The sequence below is a fragment of the Mauremys mutica genome, chromosome 10 (genome assembly GCF_020497125.1).
Source record: "Mauremys mutica isolate MM-2020 ecotype Southern chromosome 10, ASM2049712v1, whole genome shotgun sequence".
NCBI classification, from domain to species: Eukaryota; Metazoa; Chordata; order Testudines; family Geoemydidae; genus Mauremys; species Mauremys mutica.
Window position 1 is genome coordinate 56,713,705 of NC_059081.1, and position 20,085 is coordinate 56,733,789.

Consider the following 20,085-nt stretch of genomic DNA (forward strand, 5'->3'; position numbering starts at 1 on the left):
GTACAGAGAAGGGCGACAAAAATGATTAGGGGTATGAAACAGCTTCCATAGGAGAAGAGATTAAAAAGACTGGGACTGCTCAGCTTAGAAGAGAGATAACTAAGGGGAGGGGGATATGATAGAGGTCTATAAAATCATGAATGGTGTGGAGAAAGTGAAATAGGGACCGGTTATTTACCCTTTCACATACCACAAGAACTGAGCTCACCCAATGAAATTAATAGGCAGCAGGTTTAAACATAAGGAAGTACTTCTTCACACAATGCAAAGTCAACCTGTGGAACTCATTGACAGAGGATGTTGTGAAGGCCAAAAGTGTTACTGGATTCAAAAAAGAATTGGGGAAGGGGTCCAATGGGGCAGGGAGGAGGCAGAGTTGGGGCAGGGACTGTGGGGAAGGGGTTGGAATGGGGGCGGGGCAAGGGCAGGGAAAGGGTGGAGTCGGGGCGGGGCCGGTGGGGGCGTGAGTTCCCACCAGTGCAGGGAAAGTTGGCGCCTATAGGGAGGGTCTCAGAGCCCAGGCTCCAGCATGACCCCGAATGTCTACCCTGCTATTTTTAGCCCGGCGAACCTGAGTCAGCTGACCTGGGCGCTCAGACATGATGCTACAGGGTTTTTTATTGCAGTGTAGACATACATTCCAATTCTCATTTACACTAAAGCCCCTTTATGCCACTCTGGCAGTGTGAAGGAGGCTTAAAGTAACTTCAGTAACTTCATTTACAAAGTCGGCACCATGATAATACAATACATAATGATACCTAATTCCAGCTGACATGCAAACTACACGTTAAAATGACTTTGTTTCTAGCCAACAGCCTTTCCTAACTATTCTAATTTATATCAACCATGCAAAATGACAGTCATCTTCCCCATTGGTTCCCTCCTCCCCCAGCATTCACTTTACAAGCGTATTGCAGTCATGTGGCCTTTCATTTTACTTAACAGATTTTGCTTGCAAAGCTTAGTGCCAGTGCTCAAAGTTTGGGTGGGGAGTGGCAAGGAGTTGCAGACCTGGCAATTTTTTTTTTAAACCCAGCTGGGTAACTGAGGGGTGCTGCTCCTAGACACTCCCCTTCCCCAGCACACACACATTTCTGTCAGAGTACTTAAGCAATGTTTAGGGAAGCCTTAAGTTACACACACCACACAAGGAAAACAAAGGGGAAAATTAACACCACACAGAAGAGCTACTGAGAAGAGTTCTTTGTTTTCGCTCTAGCCATACAATTCCAGATTTTCAGTGAAGGTCCTCAGTTCTAAAACTAATGTCTTCTCCTCCTGATTGGTTAAATGGAGCCTTTAAAGTACACTGCAAGGCCTTTCTCCTTTACTAGACTTTCCCTGAAATTGAAGTTAGAGCTGGCTGTATACTGGAGGGGAGGGTGAGAGCATCATTTGCAAATATTTGTATGACTGAACTGAACTTGCTTCAATGGTCTTTGCACCCCCTTTCATTTGCCTTTCACAAACATTTATAAGAGCAAAATTTTGTCCACAAGAACGTTTGTGGAAAGGGAAAACGTGAATATTCATGCAGATATCTTGAAAGCTCTAAGAGTTTGGTGGGCATCTAATAGGGGTGTGGAAACTGTCCCATATGACTGAAGTGACCAGTCGCACTGCACAAAGAACAAATATTCACGGCAGTAGTTACAGCGCATAATTCATGAGCAACTCATATGATGAAATACAGCTGCATCCGCAGTTCATCAAAGAATTTGGAACAAACAACTTAGTAAAAACTGAAGCCTGCTCATGGATAATTCATGAGCAAACTCATTGAATAAATTGTGTGTTGGGATAGTTTGCGAAACTCTACAAATAAACAAACAACAACACCACACTCCTCTAGTTGAAGTGGGGAGATGAGGAGATTCAGGTGAAGGAATTCTATTTGCAGCATTCTTGGGTCAGGTCTTTGGCTACTGTAGATTGTCATAGCTCCATTGACTTTGGCGAGCCAAACAAATCATCTTGGCTTCCATGGCACTGTGCTGATTCAGACCAACTCATCATCTGGCCTTATGTAGTTCTTGATTCATTAATTTTTGTTGTGCTTTTATGAATAATGAATAAGCATCTTTGGTGGCAGATAGGCAGCATGTGTTACATTGAAATAAATACAAATAAATTAAAGCAATTAAGTACTTGTTCTTTTAGTACTGAGTTCATATAATTATCGCTCATCAGGAAATTCTAATAGAAGCAATTTGAAACAAATGTTGCTTATACTAATGTTTAATATTTAGACTGCTAGGTCAACAGAAAGTTACAAAAGTCATTTACAATGGCCTAATTGAAGCCTCTGAAAAACATATTTATACTCAATGGTGCGCCTCTTTTTCATCTAATGGTCTCACTGATATATAGATTTCCTATTTGATCAGTGCATCTGGCCCCAGAGGCTTCATGGTTTGCAAATCACAACCTACTAATAAGCACCCTGCAGCTTGTTTGTTAAACAGATCAGTGCTGGCAGGCACCCAAAAACTCTAGCCTTAGAAACTTAGAGCTCTTTAACTTACCCAGCCTATTGTGTGGCAAGAAAGACAATAAACTATGAATCTCATAAATGCTGAGCAATTAAACGTAACTTAGTAATACAGCTGTAGTAACAGACTGCTTAATTCAATCTAACAGATATCTCATTTCTCCTTTGTCATCTTTTGCTAAAAAACCAATCAAACAACCGTAAGCAGTTTGTGTACATACTAATGGTGGAAATTTCCTTGTAAACAAAATGGTGGCTGCCTACTAAAAGAAATCCATCACCTAAGTGGCAGCAGGCTTTTGCTTTTATGGTCAGCAACCAAAGCATCCATTAAGGCTTGGATTTTTTATTTGGCACATTGAGATGATTTTTTTCCTTGACAGAAGCTCACTGTTGTGATTGGAACCCTGCATTGTGCTGCTATAAACACGGAGTTGCTGGCTTCAGGGAATTCATCTTCAGAGGAGGCAGTTTTCCATTGAAAATAGAGAGCCGTAAAATCACTTTGGCTAGCCGGACACCGTAACTTTGTATTAGAGAAATGATGCTGTCGCTAGGTTTGTAGTATGTTCCTAGGTCCACTGGACCATACAGCCTTGGTAGCACATGGGCTACAATGGAAGTGAAGCAGTCCTGTCCCTACAGGATCCCTATAGAAGATGGTCCCTATTACTACTGTGGAAGCCAGGGTTGACAATCTATGGGAGCAAGAGGCTCATGAGATCATGTAGAGGTTTGAGAAGAGGGAAACTTTTTTTCATTGTGGATGGTCAGTTTGGTGTTTCCATTTGAAAGTTACTTTAGAGAAAGAGAAGATTGATGCTGAAAGATGAGGAAATGAGACATATACAGAGAATAGTAAAGCCCAGAGAGACTTGCATCCTTCCACCACACAAGTCCAGCCCATTAACATCCACAAAAAACATGAATACCCAACTCTTAAACTGCCTGGCTGCTGCGTACCTAAGGAACAAAAAGTATGTTCTAAAGTCTAAAAAAGAAGCCCATTTTAAGGACCAAGCACTGGCTATTATTATGGACAAGTAAGTAAACATGTTACTCCTGCAGGAACCAGCTCTGCATTGGATGGAGGTCCCATGGAGAAGGGATGCAAAAAAGGCTTTGCAGATGCTCCACAGATGTCAAGCTGCTTTGGGGGAGGAGCTCCTGGAAGAGATGAGCTTTGTCTCCCACCCATCCTGCTGTGCTCACATCTCCATGCAGGGCCCATTAGAGTTAACCCCTCCTGGGTTTCCTTCCCTCCCTCTCTACCACCCAGAAAGTCACTACAAGCTACCTTCCTGGCATTAGATTAGCCCTGCCTGTTCCTCCTCAGTTGGGCTCTAGCCTCAGTCTGCCTTTCAAGCCTTAGTGTTCCCCTTCCCCCCACCCCCATGCAGCCTATCAGGTTAAGTGACCTAATTTAATCTGCTCTGCATTGTGTGGGGGTGGACACTCCAAAATAGGGCTTTCAGAGAACTGTTGTGGAAAAGAGAAAGGGCAGAGACAGGAAGTGGAACTGGCCTTGCACCCCACATCTACCTAAGACATTGGGGTGGAAAGGAGAAGCTAAGGAATGTAGGGGTTGTCTCTTCTCCAGCCTATCACAGCTCCATTTCAAAAGGGGGGGAGGGCGATAGGAAAAAAATCTAGCTCAAAACTAACATGCGTCTCTGTGCCTCTGGGACCCACGATGGATGCTCTAACAACGATCGTGGAGGAATGGTAGGGATGTGCTAAGTGCCAGCTCTATTTTGAGAGTGATTTATCATTGTTAACAAAGTCGCTTTCCAGACTGGGTTAGCAGTCTGCTGGTTGTTTGGTCAGGATTTGCGTGATGGACTCTTTGCAGAGAAGCAACTGTGTTGTTTTCAGCCAGTATGAAGATAGAGCCTTCCACTGCTATACAGCTCTATATTGGAAAGGAGAAGGGGAAAATTAAATGGTTATCCATATTCACATGAACTACCCAGGCTACATTTTATACTAGATCATCAAAATAATTGCAGTGTCTGTTTCAAGATTTAGGCTATGAAACAGTGCACTATTGTACATAATCTTAACACAGACAATTACAAGAGACATTTATTTTTCATGCCAGATCCCAGAATGCTTATATAGAAACCTATAAACACATATACATGGTATTTCTATTCATGCCTCTTGGTTTGTATTGTATTGGTCTTTATGGGAAGAGTAGACACATTATTTCATTAATCCTATGTTTGGGGGGGAACTAGGTACTGTTGTATCTTAGGTCACTAGCATTCCTTCCTCTGGAGATCTAAGCTGAAATTCTCATTAGGTCACAAGTTAACATTTCAGTCTGGATCTCTGGATGTTTGTATGCATCAAAAAAACAGACAACCCACTAACACCACTGGCAATTTCTGTTCAAGAATTTCCAGGACTGAAACAAGGACAGTGAAGCATTGGTAGAACCCTCCAGGGTACTTACTTTGTATTCACACACTGCTCCACCACTTTGTTTCAAATCCTGACCTCGAGAAGCAGGACCAGGTAGCTGAAGTTCCATGTTCATTTAGTCCTCACCTTCCTAGCTAATGATGTAAACAGAATTGCCCGTTAGTGCCATTTGGGTGGCAGTTTTGTGATACAGATATTGTCTACTCAGAACTGCACAGAAACCATCTAACAGCAATCAACTGGTAACAAAGTCAAGTTACTACTAACCTGGGTTGGATTCAAACCCAGTAACGCAGAAGTGAAAGTCACAATAACCAATACTAATTCCGTGAGCCATCAAGTCCTGGCTCTTTCTGATATTGCTGATCACAGCTTTCTTTAGACTACCAGTATCTTTGCTGTAATCTTGTCATTTTTATATAAAACAAATAATTTGTAGTGTTTTCATACTTCATATGAAATATTCAATCAATAATTCTCATTGTTTGAATTTTACAGTGCCAGACATGAAAGAGAAACAAGTAATCCATTACTTTGTTTGAAAGCCAGAAGCACATAATGTTTATTAATAAAGAGCATGGTTTACATAGATTTTACTATTATTGACCATAAAATTGTGTATATTACAAACAAGGGTGAAATTACCAACTAATTAACCTGTTTAATGGAATATATAAATCTAGGTTCTTTACAAACCTTAAGGGTCTTATTCATTAAATAGGTACATATGCAGTTTTTATGCTGAAACGGGGGATTTTGATACATAACTCAAGGTTAAATTGCACTCCTTCAGATTCACAAAACCCAACAGCTTCATGTTCCAGTTCTTTAACCTTTAAGAAAGGAAAGGAATCAATTAAAAAGTGAAGGAGCATCTACACCAGCCAGAGAACTTTAATATTTATTTCTGGGTGTATTTAACCAAACACTTCAGAAATGCAGCAGAAGAGCAGTGGTATTTGCAGTATTCCTAGCTCCTTCTTCCTCTTGGTTTAGAACACAGTTAACTCTTAAGAGAGGAACGGCTATATTTGCTGTCCTCGGCCTCTTATAGCACCGTCCAGATGTGGCAGACACACTAAGACTGATTATTTGAATGACTTAGGCCTGATTCAATAGTCCTCCTCTCTTCAGCAAAACACTTAAACATGTTCCCAAGTCCCACTGAAGCCAATGAGACTGGTGCACACGCTTAAATACTTTGCTGAATAGAGGCCTCCATCACAGAAGGCAGAATTTGTTCCACTAGTGCAACTGCATTGGCTCAGTTCAAGTGTCTGGGTGTAGCTGAGGGTAAAGTTTGGCCCATTGCATGGCATGACATTATTAGTAGGACTATCAAGCGATTGAAAAAATTAATCACGATTAATTGCGCTGTTAAACAATAACAGATACCATTTATTTAAATATTTTAGATGTTTTCTACATTTTCAAATATGTTGATTTCAAGTACAACACAGCTGCTCACTTTATATTTATTTTTGGTTACAAATATTTACACTGTAAGAAACAAAAGAAATGGTATTTTTCAATTCACCTCATACAAGTGCTGCAGTGCAGTCTCTATCACGAAAGTTGAACTTACAAATGTAGAATTATGTACAAAAAACAACAGCGTTCAAAAATAAAACAATGTGAAATTTTAGAGCCTACAAGTCCACTCAGTCCTGCTCAGGGGTGAAAATAAAGCCAAAGACCAGTACGGGGGCTGACTCCGGCCCCCAGAAGGGACGGGGCCTCGGACGGAAGGGGCAGGGCTGGGGATCAGTGTCCCCAAGCCAGCCCTTCCACTCTGCCTGGCCCACGCCGCCCGGGGCTCCACCGGTGATTTAAAGGGCCCAGGGCTCTGGCCGCTGTCGCAGTAGTGGCGACCGGTGCCACAGGCCCTTTTAAATCGCCAGCCCCGGGGCTGCTGCTCCTTTTGCCCACCCCCTCAGCCACCAAAGGGCAATGACATTAAAGCGCTTTAAGCGGGGACCTTTGCCGTGGCAGCACTTTAACATCGATGCCCCTTTTGCACCCCACCCACCCACCCCGTCAGAGGCCCTGCCAGTAGGGACCCAGCAGGGCCGCCGACAGGGGGCGCAAAAAGGACAGCAACATTACAGCACTGCCACAGCAGCGCTTTAAAGTCTGCTGAGTATGGGCGGTACTGGTAGCCACCTTTTACTGGTACGCCATACTGGCCCGTACCAGCTTACTTTCACCCCTGGCCCTACTTATTCAACCAATCGCTCAGACAAACAAGTTTGGTTACAATTTTAAGGAGATAATGCGGCTTCTTGTTTACAATGTCACCTGAAAGTGAGAACAGGCGTTCGCAAGGCACTGTTGTAGCTGGTGTCACAAGATATTTATATGCCAGATGTGCTAAAGATTCATGTGTCCCTTCATGGTTCAACCGCCATTCCAGAGGACATGCATCCATGCTGATGATGGGTTCTGTTTGATAACAATCCAAAGCAGTGCGGACCAACACATGTTCGTTTTCATCATCTGAGGCAGGTGCCACCAGCAGAAGGTTGATTTTCTTTTTTGGTGGTTTGGGTTCTGTAGTTTCCACATCGGAGTGTTGTTTTTTTAATATTTCTGAAAGCATGCTCCACACCTCATCCCTCTCAGATTTTGGAAGGCACGTCAGATTATTAAACATTGGATCCAGTGCTGTAGCTATTTTTAGAAATCTCACATTAGTACCTTCTTTGCGTTTTGTCAAATCTGCTGTGAAAGTGTTCTTAAAACGAACAACATGTTCTGGGTCATCATCCAAGACTGCTATAACATGAAATATATGCAGAATGCAGGTAAAACAGAGTAGGAGACAATTCTCCCCCCAAGGAGTTCAGTCACAAATTTAATTAACACATTTTTTTAACAAGCATCGTCAGCATGGAAGCATGTCCTCTGGAATGGTGGCCAAAGCATGAACGGGCATACAAAGGTTTAGCATATCTGGCATGTAAATATCTTGCACCCCTGGCTACAAAAGTGCCATGCGAATGCCTGTTCTCACTTTCAGGTGACATTGTAAACAAGAAGTAGGCAGCATTATCTCCTGCAAGCTGTAACCAAACTTCTTTGTCTTAGCGATTGGCTGAACAAGAAGTAGGACTGAGTGGACTTGTAGGCTCTAAAGTTTTACATTGTTTTGTTTTTGAGTGCAGTTATGTAAAAAAAACAACCCAGCATTTGTAAGTTACACTTTCACAATAAAGAGATTGCACTACAGTACTTGTATGAGGTAAATTGAAAAATACTATTTATTTTATCATTTTTACAGTGCAAATATTTGTAATAAAAATAATATAAAGTGAGCACTGTCCACTTTGTATTCTATGTTATAATAGAAATCAATATATTTGAAAATGTCGAAAAATATCCACAAATATTTAATACATTTCCAGTTGGTATTCTATTGTTTAACCGTGCGATTAATCATGATTAATTTTTTAAATTGTGATTAATTTTTTGAGTTAATTGCATGAGTTAACTGCGATTAATCAACAGCCCTAATTATCAGTGACATGGAGGTACAAGATGGATGACTAAAACAATTAGCATTGGACCTGATCTCACAGTAAGAATTTTTCCTGGGTGAGCACTAAGTTCAAGTAAAGGATCAGGCCCATTATTTTTTTAGAACTTTGCATGATTTGGTAAAACATTTCTTTTTCCTTCGATCTGACTCAGGTCCTGATCCAAAGCCAACTGAAGTCAACAGTAGCCTTCCCATTGGCCGAGGAAGGCCTGGTTAATCCGAGTTTGTGTGAGCTACCTGTGGCTAGTAAGAAAATTCCCACTGGCTTCAGTGGGCTTTGGATCAGGCCCTTAGTGAGTAAAATGGGAACTAGAGGGTTTGGGCCCTTTTCAATTTTGTTTTAACTTTTGTTTGTTAAAAGTAATGTTATCTAAACTAAGCATATGAGAGTGTATATCACTTAAATAGCTAAGGTGCTGTAACAACCACTATAGTGAATGCGTCACTATAAGTAAGATAACAAGCCAAAATATTATACCACCATACAAGCAAGATAACATGACATGACACTGTAATGCTCCTGTAATTGCAGATTGTGGATTTGCTTTGTTTTAATGTCAGAATTTAGATTCAATTCTGGCTTTAACAAAATCGAGCTATAGGATTTGTGTTCAGGAATTTTGTGTTTAGAAAACCTTTTGGTGTCTATCTCATCTAAATTCCAATGCTTAGAGTTTAGATTCGACATTGAGGTGGATACGTTCCTTTTATTTAAAGTTTAATGCTGCCCTCCTCTGAATATAATGGATTATTACAACCACTTTTCCTGATTATTCTGAATTCTCAGAAATCAGGCAAAAACTAGAGTCGGAGTTCAAGAAGAAAAATATTTTTAATCTCATGTTTAAATTGTCAACTATAAAAATGTCTCATTAATAAAAGCAGATTAAACATCAACAGGGAAAGTGGCTAAGACATTTTGCTTCCACTTTCAAGGCCTTTCACAGCCTATCCTTCCCCAACCTACACTATGGACTCATGGGTTATTTCAGTGTTTACTCTCACCTCCACGCTCCCAGCCTTCATTCCCCCACTTGTTAAATTTTCATACAACCCAAAATCTTTGTGTTTTTTTCCCCATGCTGACACTCCCATGTAGGAGGAGCTCCCTGTAAACATCTGCAAAGCCACCTCATTGTTATCCTTCAAATCTCTTCTTAAATCTTTGCTGGGATACCTATAAACAATCTGGACAACAATTAGGCAGCTGGTGCACTGAGACCACTGCCTACCCAATATTGCCTCATTGTTTCCTGGTACTCTCCTGTCTGTCTCCACCTGCTGGGTTTTTTTAATCTCCTGTGTAGATTGTAAACTCTTTGGGGTAGAGACCATCTTCTTGTTCCACATTTGTACAGCACCTAGTACCTTACTATGAATGATGAGCAGTTACACAAACTGACCTATTGACTTCAGCTGGACTACTTGTGTGAGAAACTGCCCCCTAGTTGGAGTAATGGTCATAAATATGTTTGGATAACTAACTGATATAAAACCACAAGGGAATATGGGAGATGACAGAGAGCATGAGGAGAGAACTGTGGGATACCTTCCTGGAAGGAGTAAACAAGCCATGTAGATGAAAAAGAGCATTTCAGTTTAGTTTAGCAATAGGCCTACATCACAAAATTGAATCCAGTTTCTGTTTGGGATTTCAATTGTCCCCTAAAGTTTGGCATAGTCAGAACTGGGGTTCAGGTTCAGTTCATTATAGAAAGGTTCAAATCGTGAAATTCAAGTTTAGGTTGTATCAAGATTTCAAGCCCATCACCCTCCAAAATTTCAGAGCTGTTCAGCTCTATGGGTCCAATTTCACTCCCTCTTTAGTTGGTTTTCTACCCCATGCAGATCATATAATTTTTGGAGTGGGGGGTGAATAAAAGTGCATTTATATTTCTCCACTAAGATGTTACCTTGAAGGTTTTATTTTTTTTAATGAAGACTAGGATAGTTCCAGTTCTCACAGATCTGCACAAACTTTTCTTTTAGTTCACAGCTGTTTTCACACCCTCCAAGGATTGCTTTGAGTTTCATATTCAAACAAACTGATAATCAGCCAAAAAAACTCCACCAAGTTTGTTAGGTCATGGGTCACATTATCTGGGAGCTATTCATAGACAGCACAAGCATTTTCCTTTTAGTCAGCCCAGGTTAAATCAACCCACAAGCACCCAACGCTCAGAACTCTCCTCTCCGCACATGTACGGAGCACATACAGGATCAGACCTTTAGAGTAATTTTAGACCAGTAGAAATATAGGGAAGTGCATTTCACATGCATTTTGCAGAAATCAAATGCCCCTTGCAACTAGACAGAGCAGGGAGCTCAGCAAAGCCCGTTATTCCAAAGGAGGTTACTGGTAATCAAAAGACAGTACTAGGCAATGGTACATGCTGCTTAAATAAACTCTTCATATGACTATCTGAAAACAGGCTAGTGTGTCATTTCTTAGAGCTCCTGGAAGGAAGCTGAAGTTGTGTATCACCTGCAATGGTGATTTCTGAAGTCACTTGGAATAAAGTGACCACATCAAGAGCTGGCTAAGTTTTACCATATCCCAAAGGGCACCGGATAGTGTGGTTACATGTCCAAACTTGTGCCTGGCTAGTTAGGCATGCAACGATCCCAAATGTGGTTTCTGTGCATGCAAATGAACACACCAACAAAATCGGCAGGGGTGGTTTTAGAGGCAGGGCTGGCACAGATTGCTTGGCATCATATGACACTGCTTCCCCGAGGAGGCGAGGGCAGGAAGCGTCGGATTCAATTATATTGTGTAAAAGGGGAAACGCAACGAGCCCTGGGGAGAAGGACAACAACCCTGCACTAAACCGTAAAATGAGAGCGCGGCAGGGGAGAGGTATGAGAGTTAGTGGTCCAAGAGTAATTCTAGGAGCCAGGGACTCCGAGATTAGACTGGAACTCCTGAGTGCCAATCCTAGCTGGAATTCATTTGCAAACTGGACACCATCAAATTAGGCCTAAATAAAGACTGGGAGTGGATGGGTCACTACAAAAACTAATCTCCCCCTGCTGATACTCACACTTTCTTGTCAACTGTTTGAAATGAGCCACCTTGATTACATTGGCCTCATTAGTAATCAGCCCTTCTTGTCAACTGTTGAGAATAGGCCACTTCCATCTTAATTGAATTGACTCGTTAGCACTGACCTCCCACTTGGTAAGGCAATGGCCATCTTTTAATGTTCTGTGTATTTATACCTGCCTCTGTATTTTCCACTCCATGCATCTGATGAAGTGGGTTTTAGCCCACAAAAGCTTATGCCTAAATACATTTGTTAGTCTCTATAAGGTGCCACAAGGACTCCTCCTTGTTTTTGCTGACACAGACTAACACGGCTACCACTCTGTATCCTAGCACTAACACCAACTCCCTCTCTGGAGGGACCGACTCCTGGACAAGTCACTCAGGGAGACCTATACACGTGTCTACACACAGAGCCATTCAGGAACAGCTACTGAGCTTTACGTTCACACACGACCTTGATCAAATCTAATTAACAAATGACAATTTTTGGTGACCAATTTTGATGCTGAAAATTTGGGGTTAGGGTAGGAGGACAACCAAATGCGCTTGAATTTTTTTGACAAAGGCTAGTATGTATAATAGAAAATAATGTTCACCTGTAGGGGGCCAGAATGGTTAACTTGGCCAAGACTTTTTACAGATTATCAAAATGCTTGCATGCAGGGATTTTATGATCCCGCATCTCCCAAACGAACCAATATTCTGATGATGATCTGGACATCCCTTTAAGGCTGAGAAGGCTGTAATATACCCACTGTGCTGGATTTCCTCCCGTCTTTGCTTAGTACAGGAATGTGAGCAGGATCTCTGTGGAAATAATTATTCATACTCTAACAGCTGCTGTGGATATATTTAGAACATAAATAGAAGTTATTAAAGCCCCTGTGCTATGTTGGCTCTGGTGGGGTGGTTAAATAATTCACCATCAGATTAAAGAGCTGATTTGGCAGCCTCTAGCACGAAGGGGAATTGCTGAGCTATTGCCACTGTGATTTTTCTCTTCTAGTAGGATTAATTATAAAAATCCCAAACAAACTGCCTTTGGAGACAATGGAAGTTTCATTTGATCCCAAAATCAGCCTGGGGATCTGGGCTGAGATATTCAAAGCCACTTATGGGATATGGGCATCTAAATTCCACTAAAATTAACTGGACCTGGGCAACCAAACCCTGTAGGTGGCTTTGAAAACCCCAGCCTTGAATTTTAACATTGATTTTTTCAGCTCTCCTACACAGGGACGTCCCTAGCCATTTGGGTGCCCTATGCAGCGCCCCCCGCAGGAGGGCTGTGTGGGGCCCCAAGCCTCTCCCCCCCCAGGGTCTGGGAGGCAGGAGCTGTGGGGAGCCAATTTTGGGGACCCCACAGGCCTAGAGGATTAGCAGGGGGCTGGGAGCAGCCCGCTCCGCTTCCCTCACCCCAGCCATGTCGCTCGGGGGAGCGGGCTTGGGGGAAGTGATCCCCCACTCCCCAGCAGTGGTGGGAAGCAGAGCAGCCCAGCCCCAGGCCCCAGCCTGCTCTACTCCTCCAGCTCCCAGCCGCGGCGCTCTGCTTCCCGCCGCCGGTGAGACCCGGGAGCGGTCCTTTCCCCAACCCAAGTGACATGGCTGGGGCTGAGGCAAGGGAAGCAGAGCGGGCTGGGGCCGTGTCTCTCCGCTTCCTGCCGCCGGTGAGTGCGGGGTCACTGGGGGAAAAGGTGGAATGTGGGCGGGCCAGGGGCGGAGCAGAGGAGAAGGGTAAGAGGCAGGGCAGAGGGAGTTGTCTGGGGCCCCACACCCCCCAAGGGGGCCAGGGCTGGTGCTGCTGCATATGCAGCATGCAGCTGCCTAGGGCACCGTGAAATTTAGGGCCTCAAATTTCATGGTGCCCTAGGCAGCTGTGTTTGCTGCATATGCCTAAGGACGGCCCTGCTCCTACATCTTTAGCAGGAGATAGAAAAGAAATAAGCAGAGGCTCTAACTTGAACCCGTCTTTTTTGTAAAGAGAAGCTAGGCCACAATGACACGTGCAAACTTACAGATCCATATAAACTATCTAACAGGTCCGCCTATGTAACTTCCAGCCAGGAGCAGTCGAGCAGAGAACTACTGATCCGATGAGGAGCCTTAATACGAGTGCCATAGGCCAGATATCAGGTGGCTTTTATTATATCACTCTGTGTGGTCCCACATTTAGCTCCATAGCCATGTCGGCAGAGAAACCACAATCACCCTCATTTAGCTCTGATATTAGCCAACAGAACAAACTTATCTTTCAAATGCCTGCTCCATCTCTTTTTGCTAAGTGGTTCCCTTTTATGGTATTTCAAGTAGGATCTTAAATAACATTTCAGGACTGAGATGTTAACCTTTTGCACGTGGACAATCCTGGTGCTCGCCTCAAAGAGACAGTGTTCCTTCCTTTTTCTTACTCTGAGTATGTAATAGCAAGCCTCAAAAGCAACTGGACGTTGTTTGGTTTAATGCCTGTTAGCACTGCAGTGGTCATCAAGCATTACATCAATTAGTACTATAGTAATTTACATCCTGGAGGAAGCAGATAGGGTCTCATCTTAAAAGTGATTTTTAATTAGAAAAAAACAACAAAAAATTAGACATGATGGTTTATTTTTAAAATAACAAGGCACAGCAGCAAGTGGTCTGGCCTGCTCAGGAACTGTCTCTCTGTGGTGGTGCAAACAGAGGACATACATTTAGAAAAACAATAGAACAATGTCACTTATGTCTCGTGTAACTTCTACTAACAATAGCACTTAGTACTCACAGAGTTACCAATTCTCAAAAGTCTTGCAATACCTGGTGTTTTTCCTTAACGTTTCAGCCCCTGGAGCTACGTGACTATGTGAGATTCTCTGGTTTCATTTAACAAAAAGATTCTAGCCTTCCTGGTTGCTGAGGAAAGATTGAAAATGTGAATTTAAGGTTAAAAAATAAAAAGGCAAATAAAATGAACCCCACATTTATTTTTTTAAAACTCTCATAACCTGGGGATTTTGGCTCATGATTTTTGAACTTGTAGGGATGGCAATACTGCACCACCATAGCCAACCACTACTCACTAATTCCCACAGTACCCCTGTGAGGAGGATTAGCTCTATTTATGGTAAGGAAAATGGAGGCAGAGAAATTAAGGGCTTGATAACTGGAGAGTTAATTTTAGCTGAAAATTTCATCCAAAATGTTCATTTCTCATTCATCATTTGCAGTTTTTGAAAATGAATGGCTCTTTAAAAAAAAATCCACTTCAAATGTATAAGCACAAAAATTCCCACGGTGACTAAACTAATCCACAACATTCAGTTAAAAATATTTCTTATTTTGAAAATGGTAAGTGAAAAAATGGTTTAAAATAGTAAAATAAAAATATTTAAACATTTAAGAGATTGATTCAAAATATTCCATGTAGTGATTTTTTGTTTGCTTATTTTTCAGCCAGGACTGATAAATAGGGTGGATAAAAGGAAGCCCGCAATGGAGCTACTCATGAGCAGCCCTCTTGGAGTGCTCTCTCTAGGTTGGAATGACACATGTTGTAACTTGCTAGCTCTATCACTGAGAGTCAGAACGTTCCTCAGCTCTGTAACATCAAATGATAGCTAAGCCCTTCGCAATCACCACAGCCTGCCTCACAACACTCCCATGAGGGACAGAAATGGTAGATGAAACAGACAGAGATTAGTTATTTGGCCAAGAGCACAACAGTGAGTTAGTTGCCGAGCCAGGAATGGAACCTAGTGGTGAAATCCTGGCCCCGCTGAAGTCAAAGGCAGTTTTGCCATCGACTCCAGAGGAGCCAGGATTTCATTCCAGGTGACCCAATCTACAATCCTGTGTATTAAACTCATGACTATCCATCCTCCCTGTGCCACATGGCCCTACATCCGAAAATTAACAGTGCAAACAAGTTACAATTTTTTTTTATTCCTCTCATTTTTAGCTAGCTTTACAAAGTAGTTAAATAAGTAAGCCTCCAGGAGCCCACAGCCTCGATCAGTATCTGCCACGTCTTTTCTGCCTCCCATTAAGACAGCTGACTGGCACCGGAAATCAATGGGAATGTTGCCACTTCCTTTCATGGAAGCAGGATCAGGTCCTAAAACATTTTGCTGGTCTCCTTCATCGCCTGCCAGTGGTTTAAAGAAGCACAGCTAGTGGCAGGAGTGGCTGTTGAAAACAAGGCCAGTGCAGCCACCTACACTCAGCTTTTTAAAAAGTGACTCTTGTTAAAAAGGTTTCCTTAAGAGTTAATGGTACTCCTTGTTCTTTTTGCTGGTTTAAACTATGAAATTCACTATTTTAATACTGTGGTTTTTCCTGAAATGTAACCTTAGACTAATTTTAAATGCTTATGAATGGGTTTCCTGTTTAGAAAGTAATATTTTATAGCTGCAATAAATCTCTCCAGGGTGTGTATTATGTTCCATAATGGCACATCTTGCCAGTAAGCAGCACTCCAGTCACCAAGATGCAATATTAGATTATAACACTCAACCCATCATCAGGCCCTGAGTCTCCAACTCCTTGGTTTTACACCTTCAAGGGCTGATAAACAGGTTTAGTTCATGTTACCACCAGTCCTCACACAATGGTAGACTAGTACCAGAATTCTTCATGCATTACCTTATACAGCCAGCTGGCCTGGATTTTACTAGAAATGGCCGCAAGCTGCGTATGCTGAGCACAATGTCCGGGGTGCTTTGATCTGGTTTTGAAATAAGGGGCATTTATGAAATATGGAGCTGCGTTCTACCTCTACAACTGTGGCAAGAGGGTGTTTGAGTCAGGGGTCTAAAAGTGGGGGAGGGATAGCTCAGTGGTTTGAGCATTAGCCTGCTAAACCCAGGGTTGTGAGCTCAATCCTTAAGGGAGCTATTTAGGGAACTGGGGTAAAAGCCTGTCTGGGGATTGGTCCTGTTTTGAACAGGGTGTTGGACTAGATGACCTCCTGAGGTCCCTTCCAACCCTCATATTCTACAATTCTAGGGCTCATCTCTAGATTTGATATCTCACAGCAAACATACCTAATCAAATAGCCAGTCCAAAGCATGTTAGTTACTCCTCATGTTATACAATGAATGACAACTTGAGAGGAGAAAACCTGGACATCATTTGAGTTTTTCAAAATCAAAACTCAGAGTGGTTTGGTCCCTTGTCCTGTTGTATCAGCCCTCCAACAGTCAGGGTTTGGGACAAATGGTTCTGGCTTGGACAGATTTCACTAAGGATTCTGCTTATTTTCCAACTCCTTGTTTCCCTTTGAAATAAACAATTGCAGACTAGATTACATAATACATTATTTAGTGTCCTAATTTATAGTTAAATAATATTTCCTCTATTCAAGCCAGCAGTCATGCTCCAATGCTACATGTTACTGTCATGTTACAATGACAAAGAATTGCAGGGAGTGTTGCTTTCATTCAGCACTGGACAAAATTTTTTACCAGAATAAGGAAAACTATATAATCCTTATCACTTTTCTCTCTTATTATAGTTTCTGCCTAGACTCTTCTCCAGCCCACTTTTCTGTCTCTCTTCTTTCTACAAATTTAAAGAAAAGGTATACATAGTATCCCAGTAAGTCAAAAGATTTAGAGGTTTGCTTATAAGGTATTGAAAATGCCTGTGAATGTAGGAGTTTGAGCGGATTCATCAAACAGTGAAATTCATGTGCCTGCAGGGATGTTTGTAAAACACCAACAGAAACCATTACTCACATACAGTTTTTAAAAATTGAATTCTAAATAACTGTCAATATTGCAATTTGTCCAGGCCTCATACACAAAAAAATTAGAATCCAAGTCTGAAGTCACTGTTTAGCTATACTTTAAAAAAAACAGCAGGAAGCTCCCGGTAAGAACCCCCTACATTGGGAACACAAGCAGATGGTGATCATTTCCAAAAAGCAAGGTATTCTTGGCAATTGACAACATTTCTCTGTCTCAGACAGAAGTACATGGATTCTGCCATCCCACCATGTACAGTGTATCAGACGGACCCACATAACAATCTAAGGAATAGTTCATCCTTTATACAGGCTACCCCAAAATAGGAACTTCCAACACATGCATTCCTCAGGGCAAGGGGGCAGAGCAGAAGCAGGAAGAGGTTGCATGGTTCTGTGGCCTGCAATGTGCAGGAGGTCAGACTAGATGATCCTGATGGTCCCTTCTGGCCTTAAAGTCTATGACTCCCTCAAACCTGCAGATGCCCCAAGATCTGCTAAGGCTCTGCACTAATTCAGCTCCCTCTGCAACACAATTCTTCTTCTTCCCCTAGCCCCACCCTCTTCAGATCCTGAATCCTGAGAGCTTTGAAGCATGCATAGAGGTGACAATTCACTCAGAGAAAGGATGGAAGAGGAGCTATGCTAGCAACCATTCCCCACTGATGCCCACAGGCCTATATCCTCCTCCTTTTCATCCCCTCATTGCTAGGAGAGGTCAGTGTTTTGGGGAAACATTTACAATCACTTTGGGATTTGTTTGTTTGGTTTTTAAGATGAAAGAAAGTACAAATAAAAAATATTAATACTTCCCACCACTCAAATCCTTGGGGACAAGTTCCTGTATGTGACCAACAGATCTAGTTTTTTCTGTGTTTCCAGTTCTGGCACTCTCAGCCTGGATCCAGCTCTCCGCTCTTTACAGTAAGCAATTTAGAGGGATAAACTGGATCTTAGGATGAAGTTGTCTTATAATGGTAGCTAAAAGAACCAAGGAAGCTGGGTCCCATTTCCCAGGGCATTCTGTAATCAAATCACCTCTTAACCTTCTCTTTGTTAAAGACAAATAGATCTCCTTGTATCTACCACTGTAAGACATGTTTTAATCATTCTTTTGGCTCTTCTCTGAACCCGCTCCAGTTTACCAAAATCCGTCTTAAATTGTGAGCACCAGAGCTGGACTGACTGTCCCAGCAGCGGTTGCACCAGTGCCAAATAGAGGTAAAATCACCTCTCTGCTGCTACTTGGGAGTCCCCTGTTTATGTATCCAAAGATCTCACTAGCCCTTTTGGCCACAGCATTGCACTGAGAGCTCATTTTCAGCTGATTATCCACCAAGACCTTCAAATCTTTTTTGGAGTCGCTGTTTCCCAGGACAGAGTCCCAATCCCGTAAGTGTAGCCTGCACTCTTTGTTCCTAGATGTACACATTTACATTTAGCCATATTAGAATGCACATTGTGTGCTTGTGCCCAGTGTACCAAACAGTCCAGATCACTCTCTAGGAGTGATCTGTCCTCTTCCTTATTTACCACTGCCCCAATTTTTGTGTCATCTGCAAACTTTATCAGTGATGATTCTATGTTTTTTTCCAGGTCATTGATAAAAATGTTAACTAGTATACGGCAAAGAATTGACCCCTGCAGGACCCCACTAGAAACATACCTGTTTGATGATGATTCCCCATTTACAATTACATTCTGAGACCCAGGAGCCTTGTTTTAATTCGTTTAATGTGTGCATTTTAATTTTATATTGTGCCAGTTTTTTAATCAAAATGTCATGTGATACCAAGTCAAATGACTTACAGAAGTCTAAGTATATTTCATCAACACTATTACATTTACCAGCCAAACTTAGTTAGTTAAACAGGATTTATTTTTCATGTTGATTGGCATTAACCTGGTGAAAGAAAAGGTTAAGGACTATTTAGAGAAGCTAGACATGCACAAGTCCATGGGGCCAGCTCTAATGCATCCAACGATGCTGAGGGAGTTGGCTGATATGATTGCAGCGCCATTGGCCATTATCTTTGAAAACTTGTGTTGACTGGGGGAGGTCCTGGATGACTGGAAAAAGGCTAATATAGTGCCCATCTTTAAAAAAGGGAAGAAGGAGAACCCGGGGAACAACCAGTCAGACTCACCTCAGTCCCTGGAAAAATCATGAAGCAGGTCCTCAAGGAATTTTGAAGCACTTGTAGAAGAGGAAGGTGATCAGGAATAGTCAACAGGGATTCACCAAGGGCAAGTCATGCCTGACCAACCTGATTGCCTTCTATGATGAGATAACTGGCCTCTGGATATCGGGAAAGTGATGGATGTGATATACCTTGATTTTAGCAAAGCTTTTGATACGGTCTCCCACAGTGTTCTTGCCAGCAAGTTAAAAAAGTATAGATTGGATGAATGGATTATAAAGGTGGATAGAAAGCTGGCTAGATTGTCAGGCTCAATGGGTAGTGATCAATGGCTCCATGTCTAGTTGGCAGCCAGTATCAAGCGGAGTGCCCCAGAGGTTTGTCATGGGGCTGGTTTTGTACCTCATCTTCGTTAATGATATAGATGATGGGATGGATTGCACCCTCAGCAAGTTTGCGGATGACACTAAGCTGGAAGGAGAGGTAGATACACTGGAGGGTAGGGATAGGGTCCAGAGTGACCTAGTCAAATTGGAGGATTGGGCTAAAAGAAATCAGATGAAGTTCAACAAGGACAAGTGCAGAGTCCTGCACTTAGGACGGAAGAATCCAATGCACTGCCACAGGCTGGGGACCAATTGGCTAAGCAGCAGTTCTGCAGAAAAGGACCTGGGGATTACAATGAATGAGAAGCTGGATATTAGGCAACAGTGTCCC

General features: G+C 42.3%; 1 long non-coding RNA gene across 2 annotated transcripts in view; it reads right to left on the reverse strand.

The window, feature by feature from the left end:
- Positions 1-1,918: 1,918 nt before the first annotated feature.
- Positions 1,919-20,085, reverse strand: part of LOC123378776 — a 60,114-nt gene continuing 41,947 nt past the window's right edge. The window contains exons 1-4 of one of the 2 annotated variants that reach the window (XR_006582728.1): positions 12,105-12,277; positions 5,618-5,754; positions 4,953-5,055; positions 1,919-4,406 (exon numbers count right to left, since the gene is read on the reverse strand). This is a non-coding gene — a long non-coding RNA (uncharacterized LOC123378776). Of the gene's footprint in view, positions 4,407-4,952; positions 5,056-5,617; positions 5,755-12,104; positions 12,278-20,085 lie in introns of those variants that run through there. The other variant, XR_006582727.1, reaches the window with a different exon arrangement.